The sequence below is a fragment of the Sturnira hondurensis genome, unplaced genomic scaffold (genome assembly GCF_014824575.4).
Source record: "Sturnira hondurensis isolate 20B ecotype Veracruz unplaced genomic scaffold, ASM1482457v3 Scaffold0004136, whole genome shotgun sequence".
NCBI lineage: Eukaryota > Metazoa > Chordata > Mammalia > Chiroptera > Phyllostomidae > Sturnira > Sturnira hondurensis.
This window is the reverse complement of record NW_028076767.1, coordinates 40,375,367-40,396,722: the sequence shown is the minus strand read 5'-3', so window position 1 is coordinate 40,396,722 and position 21,356 is coordinate 40,375,367.

Here is a 21,356-nt window from a genome sequence, read left to right as displayed (position 1 = left end):
GTTGTGTTTCAGTTTGGTTTTGGTCTGCAGCTAAATTCATCTTGATTTTGAGCGCAGCATGCCTTCTGCATGTCTTAGTTTTTGTATTTTCCTTTTAGTGCTATGTTTGTGATATTGGCAAGAAACAGGGGGCAAAACATGAGCTTATGATGTTACACTGACTGGAAGTTCTGTGAGATGTTTGTCTTCGGTGAGTCCATTTTCTGCACTTGCGCTCTAGCCTCCAAAGGAGATTTCAGTCCCAGCACTGCTCTTCTCACTCCCGTGCAGCGCGGTCTTGTTTCATCCTTTCCTTTTTCATCTTAACATGCCCTCTCCTAACAGATTTCTACTGCCGGTTTACAGAAGTTGTTTCTTCTTCTCCATCTTCCTCATTCCCTTCTTCTTTTCCTCCTTCTCCACATCCTTATTCTTTCTTTAAAAATATATATATATAGGTGAAAGGAGCTTGCTTCTGAGTCTCAGAGTAAATTGTCTTTATAGATGGGATTTTTACTTTGATCGTCCAGATAATGCTCATTACTCTTGTTTTATAAACGGCTTCATGTTACTTTGTTTCTCTGTTCAAACTTAAACAAAAGGAAACCTTGCGGATTTGGTGCTTGTCAACAGTTTGGTGGTTTGGACAACCCTCAGCTCCACTGAGGGCCCTCTGGAAGCTGAATGTGCACAACTCCTAGGGAACTTCGAATGTGAAGCAGGGTTTCATCTCATCTGGCAATGCTGGGTAGATACAGAATCTTTTCCTCTCTCCATTACCTACTTTTCTTACACTCTTAAGGTATTTAACATTAAAAACTATTTTTAAAAAATCCTTTACACAGTTTTCAGTATTCTTTCCTTGCTTTGATCTATAAACTTTATTTCTTGTACCGTTCCTCCAAAAATGCAAAGCACCATCTCCAGTCTTCATTTTTACTAATTTTCTAGAAGTTGAAGTCTCAAAATATAAAGCAAGGAGAAGGACAGGACTATAGCACACTAGCTGATTTAAAACGTGACATCCTTTTGTGAAGACAGCTGCAGCCAGCCCATACTTGGAATTGTTGGCTCTCCCAACAACTTCCTCTATGGTCTTGAACTTCAGGGTCTACATCACTGGCCCAAAGATCTCCTCCTTTGCGATGGTCTAAAAACTAAAAAATGAAAATAAAAAGTGGCATCCTTTCAATGCAGGGGTGGCTGCAGAGTGTTTTCACTGGCAGAGTCTTTTAGCATCTCACCCATGGGGCAGACAGATGGAGAGGAATATACTATTTCCCCTCTACCTTTCTGATGGCCGGTGTCACTGGTTTTCAGTTGCATAGCACTGCCAGGTCCTGGGTTGTTTTTCACTGTAGCACTGTTGGGGGAGCCGAAGTTTTGAGGCCGTTATTTCCACATAAAAGAAATAATAGTCACTATGTTCCCTAACATTTCAGAGGTGTTATAAATTTTAGCCCTTTTATGATCTCTTCATGGATAATCTTAGAGAAAAGTGGGAGTAGCCAGATCAGACCTGAGGTCATTTTCAATGGAAGTCATAAAGACAAATCCAAATTTCTGAGAGCAAATTCTAGTTTTGGGGAGGTGATGCTGGAGTTCTGTTCTCAAATTTTAAAGACCCTTGTTTCAAAGTGTATCCAGACTTCTTCAACTTTTCCTATGTATCGGACTCCTGACTATGTGGGAAATTTTAGAAGTTAACTTTTGAGCAGAACGTTGAAAAGAGTATGTACTTAGAAGTCTAGGAAGCGTTTTTAAATTTTTCATTAACTTAAAAATTATAAGTTCTGCTAGGAAGGTGTTTAAATCTTTCATGACTGGTAGATAAGAAAGTCAGAATGAGTGATGAGAATGGACGCTGGGCAGGATGCTGAAGCAGGGAATGGGGCCCCTGATATGCCAGGCTTTTAACATTTTGTCACTGGATCTTGGGGAGCTGGGAGGAGTCATGAGGGAGGAACCCAAGAAGCAGATGGGGGATGTGGGGATCTACGTCTTGGGGCTCAGGGCAGGGGCTACTTGCCAGTATAGAAGTACCTCAATATACTAGCACCCAGCATGCTGGCAGTCGTATACATAATACATATAAGCTTAACACCTGCCCCAGCTCTGGACTGTAAGGACAAGGACCACACTCCTCTATTTATTGCGCCATCCCCAGGACCTACCTTAGTTCCTGTCTTATAAGAAGGATTTAATATGTATGGAATAAATACATGTTCAACAAGTAAATATACACATAAGGATATGCCTCACCCAAATGACAGCAGGAGATATTTTCCTACCAATAAAGCAGGATTATTTCATAGAGAGAGCTCTGAAATGACACCTAGGAAAAACCACTCATTTTACTGTCTTTAGGAAAATATCCTGCTGATTAAACTCTGGGTGGTGTTGATACGGTGCCTAGCAGCTGTGGGAGCCAGTGAAGTCAGGAAGGGCAGTGATGATCAGCTTGGCGATGTTGTTGCAGTTGCTAATTTACTTTTCAGTCACACTTAATAAGCAAAGCAGTAGTCTGGAAATTGCCATTCATTTTCTTCTGAAAAATATTTTCCATGCTTCTCTCTGTAAACAGAACAGTGAACCAAAGGCAGGCAAACCTTCCTTTCAGGTGTTCCTTGGTTTATACTCAGTTCTCCTTCCCTTCTTGCTCTCCACCCTCACTGCCGCCCACAACACAGTCAACATGCAATCTTGGAAGTCCTGCAAGGCCCAAGCAAACACACCACCAAAGGAAATTCCTTGATTGGTTGCGCACTGGTCTCGGAGAATCAGCTTCAGTGTGCTCCTTGTCGGCGTTCCCCGTTCACCCACAGTCTTCCTGGCCCGTATGAGCAATCATAGCACTTCATTGTCCAGTACCATCATTACAATATTGTTATCATCTGAGCTGGAGTCTGACACTTTCTCTAAGACCTTTCAAATAACCCCTTTACTAGGCTTCAGCACCAAACCATTCAGGGCAAATCTCTGCTTTGTGCTTGTCAGCCTTAATAGACTGGATGTCACTTGAGCCTGTAAAAAGTGCCCGCTCCTCAGCTGTCAGTCAGTCCTGGTGGTGTCAGCCCAGAGCGTGGCTGGAGCTGGCTGGATTAGAGGGTACTTACCATAGCTGTCAGATTCCTGACAGCCTGACACCCACACTCCCAACTTTCCTTATTGTGTTTGCTTTCTGTCGAGCTCTCTGGACCTTTCTTAAGGTGGATCCTTTTCTACTGGAAACAGATCATAATTTGGCTAGCATTTCGGAAGTTGAGCTCTTTTCTCTCATTATGACTTATAGAAAGCTCTCTACTTTGAGCAGCTTTTATATCTTACTAAATACTTTTACCCCCATTTCAGCAGTCACCTCTCTATACTTCCCAAGTTTTTGGAAACTCTGTGTGTGTGTGTGTGTGTGTGTGTTTCACTTTCATTGGCCTACTTAGTCAAAGGTCTGTAACTCTGCCCTGAAATGTTTTCTCTTACCTCTTTCTCATCTACAGTATTTGCATTCTCCTCTTTGAGTATATCTTTACTCTGACACTTTGTGTTAGATATAAAGCTTAGTTTGTGTGTATGTTTGTGCATGCGTGAGTGCATGTGACAGGGGGTGTGAGTACATACAGAACTGTGAATGTTTGAGGATACATGTATATATACTCATACCTAATGAAAGGCAGGCAGCTAACAGCTAAGGCAGGAAGAACAAATTGACAACTGTCCAAACCATGTTTTTGTTTAATATTTGCCTTGAATACAGCCAATTAGTGAATAAAGTTTGTCTCTGCCTCCTTCCTTTTCTCCTTTTCTCCATTTTTTATCCACTCCTTTCCCTACCCCCTCCCTTTTTTCTCCTTTACTTCCTTCCACATTTGTAAAGGGTTTACTACCTTGCAGTACTAGGCAAGAAGCTGGTTACCAGGCAAACAAAAAACTAATGTGCCTGTACCCTTGTCACAAGTTCACAGCTACCTGCTCACATTCCTCATGTTTGAATTTCACAAGCTTTCATTTCTAACCAGGGAGCCAAACTTAATTAACACTTTCATGTACTTAGGCAGTAACCAAGGCTGATTTGCTTTTATTAAACCAGGCTTTGGAACTGGAGATGCAACTTTTGCACAACCTTAAATTTGCTTACTGTTCTAACCTGTTACAGGCTTAAACTTGAGTCTGCATTCTGAGCACAGCTGTAGCACACACAGCTGCATGCGCGTTTGATGCTGTGTGTGGCCGTGAGGGAGAGGAAGCACCAGGCTCCAGAAAACCTACTTGTACCTTGGGAAGGTCACTTCAACTTGTTGAACCTCAGTTATCTTTTCTCTACATCAGGGGCAATGATATTTACTTACCAGCCTTATAGCTTTTGGTCTGGTCCAAATGTGACTGGCTGTATATATGAAACTACTTTTCAAACTGCAGATTATCACAAGTATAGATTTTGATAAGTATTAGCTTATTTAGGCTATTTTATTTATTTATTTTTATTTCCTTCAGCACATGTGTTTTGCTTTTTTTTCCATATAACCACAGGGCTGAAAAAGTGCTCCCCAGTAAAAATAACAGATTACGTATTGATTAAACTTATGAACTCATGCTCAAATCAGGAGCCTTTAGTGGTCCTCCCTGGTCCTTACTAGGCTTTTAAAAGTGTGTGGCTTTTTAATACCTTTGCCGTTTCTCAATGAGCAAAATGATCCAAATTAAAACGAGTCAGCATCTACCTCAATTTCTAAGAAATTTTGCATTCCTTATAATTCAGAAACTGACAGAATAAAGTTCAAAACAGAGACCGAAAACTGTAGTAAACATATTAGAAAAGGCAGGGGTGGCAGAGAAGGTACAAAAACTTTATGTTTTCAGTGCCAAAGCCAAAAACATATTTTTCCAGTACTTCCTCACCATTCCAAAAATTTTTTTAAAATAAAAAGACCCTTATATTTCACCCAATTAAATGTTGGAAAACAGCCTTTTAATATTATTTACAAGCATCCAGAAGTTTTAAATTCAACCAACTCTCCCACATTTTCACTTTGCTCTAACACATATTCTTTATACTCTATGCTGTTGAGCTTGTCTGCTCAGTGCCACAATAACCACGGGTTCAATTATTCTACTAATTTGGTGAAAAACATCACATCTAACAAATAACAAGTGGATTGTGAAAATGTCTCACTTGCAAACCAAATGTTCTGGCCACATTTTTGCTGAACTTCTTGGGCAAGGATTCCATTCTGCCGTATGTCAGCAACTTAAGCACGTTCTCAAACTTAATTCCTTTCTGAGTGCCACTCATAAATCAAGGCCTGCAGTTTGCAAGGTGACCGTCATGGGTAAGGGCTTCATCTGTGGCCCCAGGGCTAAGAAAGGTCATTGACGGATGGAGAAATAGAGTCCTCAGCATAGCATGGCACCATAATTAGCTGGGGTACTAGACTGGGCAGCTTTTAATAACAAACTCTGTCTTATTTTTAACCACAAAGTAGAAAGGGTATTTTTCATACCCCCTTTTTATGCTCTATCACAGCCTAGATCCCAAAGTGCGAAACTCTCAAGACCACACAATAGGCAGCATAGGCAGTGTAAGCTTAGCGTTTTCTTCTACGGACTTAGACGTAGGCAAGTGTTCCTGGGTTCTTATCCTGACTCCATCATTTACTAGCTATGTGACCTTGGACCTCAGTTTCCTCACCTGTAAGAGAGATAAAGTTATATTCTAAAATTTTAAATGGATTAAATAGGATAATTTATGTCAATTTGGCCTAGTGACGGGCATAAAGTAAGTTTCTAGTCGATGGTGATTATTATTACTGTTATCATCATCATTATTATTACTGCTCTTTGCAGTCTCATCCTGGCATAGGCTCTGAGTTCCCTAAGACTAGAAAAGTTGAAGAAACCCTCAGGCAGTGAGTCTTCTTCCTATCTAAAGCCCTGCAATGTTACATTCCTGTTTGTTCATTCGTTCTTTCATCCTTGCATTTATTTATTAATTTCATAAACATTTAAGGGTATGCTGTATACCAGCTAGTCGGTCAGACAAAGAGTTACAAAGACGAACACTGCTTGTCCTCCATGGGTTCCCAGTCAACTAAAGTGGACACAGATATGTTAACATTCATAGGAATGTCATTAGAGATATAACAGAAATATGAAAACGTGACATTGGGAGTAGTTAGGATGTAGCATTTTCTTCTGCTAGAAATGTCAGAAAAGGCTTCCTAGAAAAGAAGCCCTGTGAGGCGAGTCTGCGAGTCACTGGAGGGCAGAGCAGGGAAGGCCACCGTGTGCTCTCACAAAGACTGACGACCAGACTCGCGACCAGAGAGGGGCCGCGGGGAGAGCAGTCCGGGAAGGAAGGCTTGAGCCCACTAGAGAGAGCCACGTACATCAGTCTTTCTTCAAAATGGGGCATCTGTTGAGGCTTTTGAACAAGGGAACAACAGGATCACATTCGCCTTTTGAAAATATCAAGCTGAATGCAGGGGAAAGGTGTACCTATCCAAGGGGTAGCCCAGCAGGGAAATAGCAAAGGCCAGAGACAGGGGAAGTGGAGCAGAAGGGATGAATCCAGAGACAGGCAGGAGGAGACACACCAGGCTTCCCAACAGCCGGGCTCTGGGAGCTAAGGGAAGCAGCAGTCCCCAGTGGTTTCGGGGTCCTGACTCAGGTGACTCAAGTGGAGAGTGGAGTTTTCACTGAGATGCCAAATACAAAGGAGGACCTGATTTAGAAGGATGGGGAACAGGATAGATGAGTTTATAGTTTGGGGCAAGTTAAATCTGAGATGTCCACAGAATATTTAGTGAATATATTCAATAAATATGTGGGGCTTAGGTGAGCGCTCTGGAAGAAAATTTGGGCATTTCTGGAACGAGCTTGTGTAGGAGCTGGCAGCTGACAAGGGCACCAGACAGGGACTGGGAAGGCCCCCCCCCCGCCCCCCACCCCCCCCCCTCCGCCCCAGACTCCCATGCTGAGAACCACACAAGGAAGAATGGCAGGGGGCAGGGCCAAAAGGAGTTGAGAGCTGGAAAAGCCATGGGGTGGGGGTCTGAAGGTGGTGGGAGGGACAGCAATTTTTATTTCTGAGAAAAGTTTAGAAAGCTGAGGGTTTTCCAGAAAGGAAGATTACCAGCAACCGCTGTGAGAGGACAGTCCATTATTTCTGAGTGATAACACGATGCCAGGCAGAGGGTTCAGAGAACAGAGGAGGGGATTATTCACTCGCAGGGGGCATGACGTGAGAAGGACTAGCTGCGAGTGAGAAGTGGAGGATCACAGGGTTATCCGATTCCTGCTTTAGGGTTAAAGTCACACCTCTTTGTGTGTGCTTTATTTTTCTCACCACATCCTTGATTGTGACTTGTAAATCCTTAAGGCCCCTTCCTTTTACCCTATAAGATGCTCAGTTCAAATTTACATAATAAATTAGCATTAGCAGTTGTCATCTCTGAGAATCCCAGGTGACTCAGAAAAGCCCTGACTAGCTTCGGCCACATATTTTTGTTTTGAAGCCTCTCCTTTCAAACCGATTGCATCACTGCCTCCTGGAAAAGCTGACAGGTATGACTCTCCCCTGGCCAAACCCTGCTTCTTTCCTCTCAGCAGGCAGGAGTGAGGAGCTGCCTGGAAATGGCAGCCGAGGCACCGGAGTCCTGGGGTCTTCGAACAGCATCTAGCACCTCCTTCCCCAAACTGCACCCGTGCCAGCCTGGGCTGAGCAACCAGAGAGAGAGACATGTGTGATGTCTGATGACAATCATTTCTGATTAGACTGTCACTGCCTAGCACAGGCAAGCCACGGCCACAGCTAATTAGCTATGTAAGGCTGGCCCGCTGTTTACTGGAACTGTACTAACAAGTTGTACCTTTTCCAGTGAAGATGAGTCACTGCACAAATGCCAGCCGGGAACCCTTCACTCCAACAGTTTAGGGAGAGGGCTGCTAATTCCTCCCTGCAGGAAGGCCAGGAAGCGTTGATGTCTTTGTGCCAAGAGAGCCAGTTTTATTCCACGGTCCCACCCTCTGTAAGCTGTTGCTTCAGGGGGTAGTAGGATTAGAATACACTGCTTTATTGAATCTGATATTATTCTAAGTGGGTTTGTACTTTTAAGTGAACATCTTACTTTTTCTCTTTTAAAAAGTTCTTAGGCTGTGTTAGGGAATTGGCTAAGTCTAGGAAATGGACCTAAAGATGGCCTCCTCATTTGAGCTTAAAGGGGGAAAGGAGCAGACAAAAGACTAGAAGCTTAACTGGAATTCAGGACACAAACTCTGTTTGATCTCACTGGTGTTTGATAGATTTGATCTATTGTTCACAAACATAATATACTTCCATTTTTTTGCTATGGAACCAGTATAGTTAGAATTATTCTTAAATATTTTTCTAAGCTTTATCAACATAAGGGAAAATTTCTATGTAAGTTCTCACTTACCCATTGGCAGGGTTTCTCCGGGAACTCTAAGAGATGGTAGGCTGTTTGTCGCTGCCTTCTAATTTGGGAACAAAGGTATCTGACTCATGACAGATGAACTGACAATATTCGTGGGGGCGGATGCTGACACCTCTCATATAATTATTATTTGAGCACGATCGCAAAATACTTTTCTATCTTGTATCACCACCGGAAAACCGGAGTGTTCTGCAAAGTTGATGAGAACCAGAAGTATTGGTCTCACTTCAGTCAGAACCCGTGTCCTCACATGGCAAACCTGCCGCCTATTCTTAACAGTTCCCGATTTTAGGTCAAAGTGAGACCAGCGTGTTGCTGAATTCCTACTCTTCTTCTATTAGTCAAAGCCAGTTTGTTCAGAGACCTTCAGAGGACAGAATTTTAGAATAATTCTAAAAGACTGCATGTGGTTATATAAGTGGACGGCTTCTCCTGGGCTCTAACACTTATGATTGATAAATGTTTCTGTTCATTTTCCAATGAAAATTATGGATTATACATCTTGAAAATGTATGAGCTCCATAGTATAAAGTGCAATCTATTGGGAATGTAAATATTTTCAATAAAGTCTATTAATGGATGTGGTATTTAAATTTGGTGCTGTTTAAAATTCATTTATTTACATTTATCATTGGGAAGCACAATTCTGAATGGGCTTAAGGAAATCTCCTATGTAGAATAAATTGAAAAAGTGCCTTAGGCATGTTCATTCATTTTGTTTACATCCATAATTTAAAACAAGCAAAGTTTTTCTCTTAATGAAAGTGGTTTTTTTTTTAACTTTAAACAAAATTCCCTCTCCAGGTGGAAAGTTGATTACCAATCTTTAGTCTGGAGGTAAATTTACAGCTGTTTTAAACCCATGAAAGTGGGTCTTATATTAGAAGTGCTGACACAACCTTATCCACAATGCTATCGACATGGACTACACCGCTGTAATAAGCAGTTATTATGTATGTGTAAAAATAATGAGAGGCCATGTCTGAAGAGAGTTAATGTAAAATGCTAAGCAATTATAGTTGGTTACACAGTATAGGTTAATATTCCTTCATATAGCTGCACTTTTTTCTTCTTTTGTCCTCCAGAACTCCTAATGAAAATTTTGAGACCTGACTGTAATGATAAGCAGCCATTCACACGTCCTTTGTGTCAAGGCTGTTGCATTAATGCTTTCCTTCATATAACATTTTGCATAGCCTAAAGCATCTATTAAAATCCTTTGTAAAATTCATGAAACAAAAGTGGTGGGTTGAGTCTAGGGGGAGAGAAAGTAAGCTGCTTATTAGCAAAAAGTCAAAAACACAGGGCCAATTACAGATCTGAGCAAGCAGGCTAAGGACCAGCATGGGGAGTAATTCTTTCTTCAGCCCAATGGGCTCAAGCAAGGGGCAGGTTGGGTGAAAACATAGCAACAATTGGAGCAGTAATTAAACGGAGATGTTTGCTGTTAGAAACAGCTCTATAACAACTGAAAGAAATGCTCAACTAACACCACTGTCTGGACTCACAAAGATGCTAAATTGGGAGGATTTAGGGCTGCTCCCTAAAGAAGAGACTGGGGGTGGTGAAGACGAACAGGGGCTCAGGAGATATGTAAAGAATCTGTTTGTTATTTCAAATGTCATAAATTAGATTTTTTAAAAAGAGAAAGAGAGGGCACCTTCCTACCGACCCAGCAGTGTAAAACTGAATAAACCACAATAAGATTGCCCTTTTTCTGTTATAAACTTGGCATTAAGCCTGTCATGTTCAATGACAGCCTACTAGGCCTCCTGCTTTACCCTTTGGAATTTGAAAGATTGGCAGGTGTCATGATTTCCTTAACATAAAAGACCTTGCAGATAATGTTCCCCATGCAGATTTATACTTCCATACCTCCACTTTCCATTGTTCAGAATCATCGGGTGAGCTTTCCACACAGGCTGGCCATGCAGGGGCTGCCCGGAAGGATATCTGGCTTGAGAACAGTGTTTACTGCCACAGGAGCTTGAGTGGAGGCCGTACTTTTATGATTTGCCTTAGCAGTCTAAACATGCCCCATTTACAATAATGAGCTGCTTTGTAGAAAGCGGCTCTCTGAGAGCATTGTTACTTCTCTTTGCAATACTGAATGCAACCAGAATAGCTCTCTTCTGACTTAAGGCTAGAAACAGGGTCCCATTTAAACAATAATCCCCTCTTTTCAACCACCCACACCAGCCAGATCCTTCCAATAACTCCAAGAGAAAAAAAAAGATCGACACTGAGGGAAACACAAACCCTATTGATGGCTGAGAGTTCCACTGCAAGTGACATCACCTAATGACACCTGTTTACCACCCAATGTCACTTGAAAATAAACAAATGAGTCTTTTCAGAAGAATCAGTGGCCAGAAAGAGAATCTGACATTTTTTTTCCAACTCAAAGAGAATGAGTAGTTGGCTAGGTACTCACCATTTGACAAAATTGTTCCACATGAGAAATTCAATAAACCTATTCTCATGCAGTTTAAGCATTGTATTGTAGAATAAATTAAATATGCAAAAGGGTACTAAGCGATATTATAACACCCATGTTTCATCACCCAGCTTCAGCAAGTATCAGCTCATGCTCACAGCCAGTCTGATCTCATCTATACTCCCACTCACTCCCCACCTTGCACTATTCTGAAGCAAACCCTAGGCATCTTATCATTTTTATATATGTATACATTTCAATAGGTATCTATAAAAGATAATGCTTTGGCATTTTTTAAAAGGTTAAAAAGATATTTTAAACTTCAAATTCTTTAAGACATGTGAGCATTTTCTCATATGCTGTATTTCTCAAAATAATACCATTCTAGCATATGTCCAAAATATAATGAAAGATTTAAGACCATAGCTATTCTCTGGTTTGTTTCAAAGGAGTGTTTTTCTCACTTATTCAGGGATTTAGGTAGCTGAAATTCTCTCCTATGGTCCATTGTCTTATTATTTATAAAGGATCATTTTTGGCATTTAAATATAATTACATATTTCAAGGTAATCTACCTTTGTAGAAATTGTTCTCACAAAAAGTTTGCCTCAGAAGTATGTACTGACCACATAAGCCAAGCTCTATATTAGGTAAAGGAAGAAAGAGATGGCCAGCCAAGCAATGCAGGGCCTACAACATCCACTCAACCTCTCTCTCACTGACCTACACAGCTTTTTGGACCTCTCAGATGTAACTCTTTTTTTTAAAATTTACTTTTAGAGAGAGTAGAAGGAAGGGAGAAAGAGAGGAAGAGAAATATCAGTGTGTGGTTGCCTCTCATACACCTCCAACTGGGGATCTGGCCTGCAACCCAAGCATGTACCCTGACTGAGAGTCGAACCGGTGACCCTTCGGGTCACAGGCCAGTGCTCAATCCACAGAGCCACTGCAGCCAGGGCGGATGTAACTCTTAATGTACCCCTTACACCTTGGTAGAGAGGACCACTGAAGCCTTACAAAGAGAAACACTCACTTAAGAATAAGTTATAAACATACAAAAGTCAATTTTTAGATCTTTTAAAAAACTTCTACTTAGATTAATTTTTTACCTAAAGAAAAATATTTCCGTTCTCAATTTCTTTCCTTTGTATTCTCCACAATTATCCAAAACAATACAATAATTTTTTAAATGGCAACATTTTGTCTTCAATTCCCCTAGAAAACCAGAGGGGGTAGATTTGGTTATTTGACTCGGCAAGATGATGTAATTTTTAAGGGAGTGGTAGACACTGACCTTTAAAAACAAAAGAATATCTGTAATATAGATTTTAGTCATAAATGATAATATTAAAATGAACACCCATGATTTCACCACCCAATTCAAAAACTACATCACCACCACAATCTTTGACACCTCCTATGTGCCGTTCTCCACCTCTTGAAGTAACTTTGATTCTGAACTTTGTATTGATATTTATATCATTTCATAGATTTTTGAAAGTATAATTTACTTATTTACATATATAGATACTCACAACAACTGTTTAGTTTTGCTTATTTGAAAGCTTTATAAAATGTTATAATACCCTGTGTAGTCTTTTGAAACCTTCTTTTTTCACTCAACATTTTGTATCTAAGATTCATTTAATATTCTGGCCCATATGTATTCATATTCCCCTTCTGTGTAACACTCCATTGTGTGACTGTAACACAATTATTTATTCATTTCCTGAGTGGTTCCAAGGGTTATTGTTTGTTATTATTACAGATAATGCTGCTATGAACATTCTTGTCTTTGTCTCTGGTTTACATACACAAGAATTTCTCCAACACTAATTTTTTATCCTTCTAAAAATCCGAAGAATGGCAGTAAGGGGATGTACTGCTTCTCTATCTGTTAATAAGGTCCTATTAAGTTCCATGGATTAAATTAAAAAATTTCAAGTTTGAAATGATATCATTCTTAAATTACAGGTTTTATGTAGGTAAGATGATGGGATGATGATTCCACAGCAGGGCAATTTTGCGTGGATTAAATCACAAAGTCCTCGAGCTGGAAGAATGAACCAAGAGACATGTGCTAGAAGTTTCTGAACTAAAGGGCCAAGAAACCCACTGAAGGCAACTATATGAACAGTGGCTCAGTTCCACTTGAGAAAAGTGGTTGGGTTTATAGGAAAAAAGTATGAAAAGAAATGAAGCCATTTCAAGCCGAACGAATGTGGGAACTTCATTTAGGCTCTTTTTCCCCTTAAAAGGGCATCATAATCAAAACAAAACAAAATGAAAAAAAAACACACGTGGCTTCTATCTCTGGAATATTAAATGAAAATGCATGTTTGGTAAAATACCTCAGAATTTTCTAAACTATTATCTCCCTATAGTTTCACTAACATGTTAACCTACTTAGAGCAATTAGTGCTTCATTAGTAAGGCTGACTAACTGTTGCTGGGCACTGTAATGATTTGCCAGGCTTCCCAGATACAAGTGCATAATCAATGTTTTCCAATTACTTCCATAGTGCAACCACTATTTCAAATAAACTAGATAATAATACAAACCCATTACTGGAGCTGAAGCAGCAGAAGCATTTAATTGCAAGGCAGTTCTTCTCAGCTTTAAAAATTTTTCACACTAATGAAGTGTCATACAAAAAAGTTGTATTGATTTTTCCACCACATGGCTTCAACCACAAATATGTAATTATCCCTTTTATATCTAGCTGGGGGATTAAAATAATCTATAGTATATAGCCTTTACTTATCCCTGATGGGTTTAGTAGTACTTTTACCCTTTTCAAAATATGCGGCCCTTTGATGAATGAACTTTAGGCAAAATGTTGCTTTATCTGTTTCAAATCCTTGCTTTTAAAAGTCAGTTTGTGTGCAGGCATTAAAGTCTGAAATCTCAAGCTTCCCAAACCTCCTAAAGAACACCTTCTGATATAATTTAATTTACTGAGAGCATCATAGATATTTCCCTCCACTGAAGAAATCAACATGAGTATTCAGTATTGCATGTTAGCAGTACCCACATTTGCATTTCACTATAGTTAACATTTTATTAACCATGTTATACTTTTATACAAATAAAGTGACCTTGGCATTAATTGGAGCTGATTCTTTCCCAGGTCTTCAGAACAGAAACGTAGGAATAACCCACTGGCATCAAATTTCTTATTTTCTCATTACATTTTGGTCAATAAAGGGGAAAAAAGCATTTTATTTATGAAAAGAGAAAGTCATTATAAGTATAAAATGAATTTTGCAGAGATCAAGAATTAATGCTGGAAGTGAAGGGCTTTTTAAAATTAGCCTGTCTTTCTTGATTTTTACACATAAATTTGTTCCTTTCAACATATTTGCTGAGAATTCTTTTGGTTATACTTTAACATTATTTTAATTCTAATCACTGTAAAAACATATTCAAAATGATAAAAAAACCCACAGCTTAAATGTCTACAAGACCTTGCTCTTAACATTCATATGTCAAAAACTGTATATCCTTATAGTTTCAGTAACATGTTAACCTATCTACTACCCTGAGTTTTCCCAAATGCAAGGATTTTCCCAATTTCCTGCTTTTCAGTGTTTTGTGGTTTAAGGAAATATTCAGAGTCAAGTTAATACACTCTATGTAATACTTAGAGTATTAACTTAAAAATATTTCCAAGCAAAGCATTTATGGACAAAAAGAATTGTTTCATAACAAGAAGAGCAGGCTAAAAATTAAAAACACCCCAAGTTACCATACAAGTTTAATGTTTTTTTAAAAAATCTTTTTATCCAAAAACCCTTTATAATCTATAATTTTATGTATTATACCATACCACTAAATTGTGAACAAAGCAAAATTTAAACAAATGTATTTTTCAAATGAATAAAACTAATGAATTTTAAAGCTAGTTATATACAGCATTTGGATCCAACATCCATTCAAAATATCCTTTGTGGTAGAGATGTTCTGCAGATAAAGAATGAAAGGTAAATGAACAAATTGATAAAGTAGGGCAGATTGGATACTAAGGAGAGCAGCAGTTTATTTTTAAATTAATTCACACACAAAATGTTTTAATATTGATTTCTAAAAAATGTCCTTGAGATTTATTTCACACAATTCTTCCTACATGTAGGATTAGTTTCTCTTGCCCTCCGGGGTTTGCTTTTCTTATGTCCTAAAGCATTGATCTAATTGTCTTTAGGGATCTGGAGAAGCAGTGGTCCTGCCCACACTGAAACTGGCCAGGAGGTGAAATACTCCTTATGTAAGAGACCTTATCAGTTTCAACTCCTGTTTCCGCATGCTATAGCATATGAGCTGCCTTATGTGGTGGTAAAGTACAAGTAAGAAATATGACTATATTAAAAACAGATTAACATCAGAATTGTAAGAAAGACGAAAAGTGAAATTTCTGTCAAGAGGGAAGAATGAAAAGAGCTCTGCACTGTGGATTTCAACTCTCAAGCCCACATGTGACTCTGGTAGTGGTGTATGTTTCCAAGATACTAAACGCCATTACTTTGACTGTCGACATGAAGCGATCAGAGTCACATTTATTGATGAAACTCTCAGCTCCCAACCAGATGCACTGAGTGCGCATCATACAGCTGTCAGCAGAGCCAGGAACACCACAACGACGAGCACTTGTGACATTTCCCTTTCATAATTTATGAAAACAAAAGATCTTGAAGTTTGTAGGACACCAGAGTAATTTTAAAATAGTCTCCATGAAGGCTATATTGTGGTCCATAAAACAAGTACTTTTCTGGCTATGGTTTTTAAGAGAATCAATTGCAAACCAAATTAGAACCATAAACATGACAGTTATTTCAAGGATTTTAATCCCGACATGAGTGTTATAAGTACAAGGGCTATTTGGGAAGTAGTTAATTACCATAACACTTGAACATGATGTGTGATGATCTCACTTACACATGAGTTCACGGGTGTTATAATTTATGAGTTTAAGGCCTCTAAAAGCCACAATTATTTTAATTTCTCAAGGTAATATTTTGTATCTTTGACTTTGTTTGGTAGCTAGAAGGCACAGTATTATTTAAAACTAAAAACATTGGGCAAAGAACAAAAATATTTGAATCTCTAGTGCCAACAACCATATTAGAGTTGATTGAACTAGTAAATCAATAACAACCTTGAACTGTAATTTAGGGAGAATATTTCCTGATAAGAAGTGATCCTGGATGAAGAGTAGCAAATTATACAACATTGTGGGATTTTTTCATATATATATTATATGGTATAGTATATATTGAATATATGAATGTATTGTGAATGCTTAATATATGAATATATTACAAATATATATTTAATAGATTAATATATTTCTATTATATATATAATAAAAAGGATATGTGACATGTGAATACATGCATTTTGGAATTGAGTTACCATTGTACTCACATTGTTTGATTATGAACTTAACCAAGAACAAGATCTTATAGGAACTCTATCAATTGCTTGGTTGTGTTTGCTTCTCTTTGCTTTGTGGTGGGGAGATGGAGGAGGAGGGGAATGAAGGTGGGGAGACAGTAGCACTGGACACACCCCATGGTCCGACACAAATGAGAAAGTTGTATGATTTTCACATCCTCATTCAGTTTTGCCTAGAATACCTAGGGACATATCTACAAAATATAATGTGGCTTGTAATTATACAATAACAAAATCACCTCAAGTAGGAATATACTATTCATATAAAACTATTTCATTATTAAAATTAACTGTATCTTAGTATTTTATTATCATCAATTTCAAACAGGAAGTGATTCGTGTTTCATTTTATCCACAAGGAAGCCACGGTACACATACAGCAAACATACCTCTAGAACTAACTATGCAAACAGAAGAGCTTCTAGAAATGACTTTGAAGTAATGAAGGGAATGTGTATTTATATATTTAAAGCCAGGATACCTTCCCCAGGGAAGACCTCAAGCCCTATGAAAGGGGAGAGGCAGAAGATATCGTCTTGCACTGCATATGTGCAAAATGGCACTGAGATCTCCGCTTGATGGAAACAGGTCTTCCCAGTAGCTGACAAGTAACCTAGAAAACCCTGGGGTGAACGCTGCCAGGAGGCGAGATCAGAAAGAATGCCCAGAACCACCTCTCCTTCCTCTGCTGGCATCCCCGATAGGAAGGCAGTCCTATGCCCCATACTTCAAGCCCCAGGTGATAGTTTTTGTCTCACCCCTGCAATGTCCACCTGGATAAAGCGCCTTTTGGACCCAAGTGTGAGCAACTCTGCTCTTCACACCTGACACAACTCCATCAGGGGCCAGCAACCCTTACGTGATTCCTCTCAAACTCTTACTGCTGAAATTCAGTATTTATGGGGGACTGATTACCTATTGTTGATAAAACTGAGACTGAGAATAATTTAAAGCAGAGACATTTTTGACCTGGAGGACATGCACCCCCAGAGTTGGTCTCTTATTCATCCACACCCATAGCTTACATCAGCTTCCTTATCTGCAAAAATGAGCCACATAGAAATGACTTGAACATGAATTCAGATAATGCTTTGTAAAGTACTGACCACAGTGCCTGGTACATAAAAAGCCCTCAGTTAGTGGTAACTACTATTATTATTGTTCAGTGCACAAACTATTAATGCCCCTGTGAATACACATGTGCATGTGTTTGTCTCTGTATTTCTGTGTGTGTGTTCATGCACACTCATTTTCTCCTGGATCTGAAGTTTGTGTATCTATTAGCCAAAGGAGAGAACTAGGTTTAAAACTGGAGGGAGGGAGGGAGAGAGAGAGGAGAAAAGAAGAGAAGGGAGGGAGGAAACATGTAAGGCAAGGGAGAAAAAAGGGGAAATGACCCTCTCTACGAAGCGGGCATCCTTGCAACCCTTTCCCTTCACACCCTCCGACTGTGGGCGCCAGTCCTGATAGGTTGGTGAGATCCCGTCCAATTTATGCTGTCAGTTCATTTTCCTGATTCCCTCCCCCTTATTTGTATCTCACAGCAAAGAAGCCAGAGGAGCATTGTTGCACAGGGGTTGAGATGAAGCCTGTCAGACAGCATCAGAGCTGAAAATTACAGCTGATTAAAGGACTAAAAAAACCTCCAGGATCATTTGGTATTCTGGAAATTGACAAGTTAAGGTGCTACCCCTTTAAATATCTGCATGGTCTCTCAGCTCTGAGATGGAGCTTTTCCTGGAACCATGTTTATAACCCTGAGAAACAGAAAGGAGTGAACTCACAACCTTTTATGAAGCTTTAAAAGCTTTGTTTTCCCCTGCAGTGTTTTCTTAAAAACAAAAACACCAGGAAACTTGTGTCTGAGCATAAACAGTGCATTTTCCTAACAAAAGTAAAGCTCCAAAAGCCTCCAAAGCGGGTGGACGGTGAATGCCGCAGCTGCAGTTTATTATCAGGGGGTTTAAAAAGCTGCAAAGCCCTGTTTCTCTTTCTAAAGGCACGTAGAAAATAAACATGTGAAGCTGGTACTTAGGGACGGTCACACTGATATAATGCCCTCTAAATGGCCCACGATAACCGTATTCACAGCCATTAAACTTCAGGGATGCAGGGGAGGCTCACAGTCTCATCGCCCTTATGGTGACCAGTGTCATGAGCCTCTAATCTTCCCACAACTTACTATGTTTTCTGTTTGTTGCTCTTTATGGGCATGCATGTTTTTATTTTTTATGGATGTTAAAACATTTATAACTGTACAAGGTCAATGCAGAAAGGCCTGCATGCAAACTGGAACCGCACACATTGCCACAAGGGTTGGAAGGAACCTGGAAGTGAAATGCACGTGGCAAATGTGGGCAGATGCTGTTTCAGGAGGCATGGCCTGAAGTGGCTGCCTAGAAGAGATGGGCCTACGAACACGAAAGGTGTCGTAAACCAAGTGGTGTGCAAGGCCACAGTGGTGGGAGAGGGTCCCTGGGCCTGGCCTGGAGATGGGGGCAGGAGAGGGTCCACACTGCCTCCTCTGAGTGCATTTCTACCCCAGAATTCCCACTCCCCATTTCCTCGCAAGTTGTCCTGCTCTCACCTCTCCCTCCATGTCGGGGATTTCTCTTGTCTTCTGGGTCCTGCCAGAGCCCAGAGTAGCTACTTATCTCAAAGACGTGGGGAACTTAAAGACATCTACTCTGACTCTCCTATAGTCTGGTACGTGTTTGGTGATGAATAGATTTTTCATTAAAGGTTGAGGACCTTCACTGCAACTTTTCCTTCAACACCAGAGAAGTACAAAAGGCAGACAGCTGCAAATGGCTGCCTCCAGTTAGCCTTCAACCCACATCCCAGAATGTGGGACCTCAGTTGTTGCAAGGTAAGTCTGTCAAGAGGAAATCAACCAACCCAGGGAGGTAACTGGCTGTGTAGTTTGGAATCCTGAGCATACGGTGAGCTGCAGAGGAGAAGGAAGAGCAGCCTGTTTAATGTGGCAGCCCTATTGCTGTACAGAAGACAGAATAAAGTACTACTGATAAAAATGCTTTAGAAAATGCCAAATGCCATATCCATGCACGGCGTTACTATTTCTATTATGCAACAGAAGCGCTTCATACCAATTTTTTCTTGGTGTCTCAATCCAGTATCTTTAGTCATTGTTCTTTTCAAAACCTGATATTTCAACCAAATAAATGCATGGAAACATTTAACAATCTTCTTGGTGTCTCCAATTAAGTTTTTCATTTGCAGATTTCTTTTTTCAAAATGGCATATCCTCTGGTGGCCTTCCTTCTATGATTGGTCATGGACTTCAAGGCAATGGTCTACACCATGCCAACTGTTCATTTGGAAAAGCAAGAAGTACAGATTTTTGTCATTGTCACTGGAAACAATGAGCTTGACTGATTATGGCTGCTAAAGTAGTCACTTCAATGAATGAACTGGTGCAAAAAGTTGTCCTTTTACTGAAAATAGAGATGTGTGACCCCTGAGAGGTAGGCACGCTGTGGCTATACAAATGCTCAGGTCCTCAGGAGGACTCTAGTCTGACTGGACAGAGGGACAGACACAGGGAAATCAAACGTCTCTTAGGTGTACAACACTGGCCTTTTGCTGGATTTTTGTTTGTTTGTTTGCTTGCTTTTTACTACAAACCCCTTTCAGAAGGATAAATTTGTTTTAGTACCCATAATAATTATTTGGCAGTATTCCTAAACCCTCAAACTTTTTTACCTGTTGCACTGGAAGATACATATGGGATTGAGAATAATAATTTATGCCCAGCTTTTTTCCACTTTTGACTTTAGTTTTGATATCACATCATGATTCAAAGCTTGGTGCACCATAAATTTTCTCCAAATGTGTAGTAATTCCTAGATGCAGTCCAAAGTTATGATTCATTTATACTGGAGTGACAGCATAATACCTAGGTGTCAGAATCCATTAAAACTGTTCAATGTCTTCTGTTTATTTTTAGAACCAATTGAGACTTAACTGATGGTGAAAAATATACAGTCAAGTGTGTTTACTTCACCTTTACAAAGAATCCGTTATAGTCCCAATTAATTTGTTATTCCTGTCACAACAGGTACTGGATACTTCAAAACTGTCATTACTGTTTCTGCCTTTCTTTTGAGGGCTTCTGTGTACTTTTAACCCATTCAGAGGTATCTGCCTATTGTGATTGTGAGCTAAAAATGTGTGTGTGTGTGTGTGTGTGTGTGTGTGTGTGTGTGTGAGGGGGGGGGGAGGGTCTATTCAACTTAACCCAAGACAGATTCTGTTCTAGAAATATTTTTTCTTACTGCTAAAGCAAAGCATCCTCCTTTATACTAACTGCAACTAGTCCTCTCAGAGTACATGGAGACCCTGGTGTGCTAGGCCAGATAGACAACTAGGAAATTTCAGTCATTACCATTGAGGGGTCTTTTCTGCATAATAAGTATCATCCTTTATTATTTATTTCTGAATACTTCATATAAGTAGTTCCTAATGGGAAAGCCTTCAGTGCATGGAGAGGAGGGACTGGTAACTCTTCCAGGAAAAAATCAAATCCTGTTAACTACTCTTTGAAGGAGTTAATTCATATTTGTAAAGAATTACTTATTTGTAACCTGAAAATACCAGACATAGTATGTACAAAGCAATTTCATCACAATTCCCACATGTACTCAAGCCAAACATGACAACACAAAAGTAATTCAGACATCGGTGTGTGAGACAACCACCTACCTCTTCCCTGTGAGCACTCCGGGAAGCTGATGGGGTGCTGGCATTACCAAACTGTGATGACCGAATTTGCTGTGATCACTCCGTGGCAAAGAGTGCACCTGACGGTAAAGGGAGCTGTGAGGCTTACGGGAGGGCACCAAGAACCAGACTGCCTTAGTTTAAGCCCCAGTTCAACTCCTGGCTTTGATTGGAACCTACTAAGCCATGTGTTCTTGAATAGACGACTCCATCTCTTGGTCTCAGAGTTCTCTTCCAAAATGGTAATGATGACCTTGCTGAACTCCTAAGAGTGCAGTGAGAGTTAAATAATACACTGAAT